This window comes from Coregonus clupeaformis, unplaced genomic scaffold (genome assembly GCF_020615455.1).
Source record: "Coregonus clupeaformis isolate EN_2021a unplaced genomic scaffold, ASM2061545v1 scaf0830, whole genome shotgun sequence".
Taxonomy (NCBI): domain Eukaryota; kingdom Metazoa; phylum Chordata; class Actinopteri; order Salmoniformes; family Salmonidae; genus Coregonus; species Coregonus clupeaformis.
The window spans coordinates 82491-84488 of NW_025534285.1; the positions used below are offsets into that span (position 1 = coordinate 82491).

The following is a 1998-nucleotide window of genomic DNA, read 5'->3' on the forward strand; positions in this document are numbered from 1 at the left end:
AAATGAGACAGAAGTGACGATGAGTCCGCTCCCAAACTCGGAAAAGTGCCCTGTGACGTCTGCACTGAGACGAAGCGCAAGGCCCTGAAGTCCTGCCTGGTGTGTCAGACCTCTTACTGTGAGACTCACCTGGAGCCTCATCAGATAGCCCCACCCTTAAAGAGACACAAACTGATCGACCCTGTGGTGAACCTAGAAGACAGGATGTGTAAGAAGCATGACAGAATCCTGGAGCTGTTCTGTAGGACTGACCAGACATGTGTGTGTCAGTTCTGAATTGAGGCAGACCACAAGACTCATGACACTGTCCATATAGAGGAAGAGTGTGGAGAGAGGAAGGCTCAGCTGGGGAAAACTGAGGCAGAAGTGCAGCAGATTATCCAGGAGAGTCTGCAGAAGGTTAAAGAGATCAAACTCTCAGTAGATCTCAGCAAGAGATATGCAGAGAGAGAGAGATAGCAGACAGCGTGCAGGTTTTCATTGCTCTGGTGCTCTCCATTGAGAAAAGCCAGGCTGAGCTAATTGAGGTGATTGAGGAGAAGCAGGAAGCATTTGAGAGGCGGGCTGAAGGGCTCATTAAAGAGCTGGAGCAGGAAATCACTGAGCTAAAGAGGAGAAGCACTGAGCTGAAGCAGCTCTCACAGACTGAGGACAACATCCAACTTCTCCAGAGCTTCCAATCCCTAGTGTGCACCCCTCCACCCACCAAGGACTGGTCTGATGTCAGTGTTCACAGTGATCTGTGTGTTGGGACTGTGAGGAGAGCTGTGTCTCAGCTGGAGGAGACACTGAATAAAGAGATGGAGAAGCTGCCTGGAGTCAAACTGAAGAGGATTCAGCAGTATGCAGTGGATGTGACTCTGGACCCTGATACAGCACATCCCTGGCTCATCCTGTCTGAAGATGGGAAACAAGTAAGATATGGAGACACACCACAGAAATTTTCTGACAATCCAAAAAGGTTTGATCGTTTTGCCATTGTTCTTGGAAAGAATGGCTTCTCCTCAGGGAGATTTTAATATGAGGTGATTGTTAAGGGGAAGACTTCATGGGTTTTAGGAGTGGCAAGAGAGTCCACTGACAGGAAGGAGAATATCACACTGACACCTGAGGATGGACTCTGGACTGTGATGCTAAAGGACGTGAATGTGTACCAAGCCTGTACCTCCCACTATATCCTCCTCTCCCTGAGAGAGAAGCCCCAAAATGTTGGGGTTTGTTGATTATGAGGAGGGTCAGGTCTCCTTTTATGATGTGGAGGCCAGGTCTCATATCTACTCTTTCATATCTGCACCTTTACAGAGAAGCTCTTTCCATTCTTCGGCCCCTCTGATAATGATGATGGTCAAAACACAGCCCCTCTCATCATCTCTCCTGTCAATCACACACACTGATTAAAATGATGGAGAGAGAACTGTTTGTCCTAACAGAAATTTTAAAATGAACATTTACAAATCATTACATGTATCAATATGTTTACAAATTAGTGTATTTAGTCAGGTTGACATGTCACATGATTCGAATGTCCACGGATGTCCTCTGAAATTGTATCAACAAATGAAAATGTAAAGTGTTCTGTACATCTTAACATGGATAATAAATGCTTGTATTTACTGAAAATGAAGACTCAAGTGGAATTAACGTAAATAAAATAAGTAATAAAAGTTGTGTTGCTTTGATTATTTACCCATAATTATTTTACAGACGGATAACTATCCTTTAAAGTGATATTCATTTTCTCTGTTTCTCTCTTATTCCCTCTCTAAGTAAATCTGATGATAAAGGCCAAACTCAGCCTTTGAACTGGTTGTGGATGTAGATAAATATGACTTTAAAGAGCAAATCCACAGTTGAAACAATAACAAAGTGGCCTCCCAGCTTCTGTTTTGGTAAAAAGCTGAGGGATGGGCCTGGAGAAATGTAACCACTCTTAGAATAATAGACGGAGCTATGGATGCAAGGACTGACCATCCAGTATATCAAAATCATTGTTTTAAC

At 43.7% G+C, this 1998-nt stretch overlaps 1 pseudogene; it reads left to right on the forward strand.

Annotated features, from left to right (window-relative positions):
• Nucleotides 1–404: 404 nt before the first annotated feature.
• Nucleotides 405–1626, forward strand: LOC123485735 (annotated as a pseudogene).
• The last annotated feature ends 372 nt before the right edge of the window (nt 1627–1998 follow it).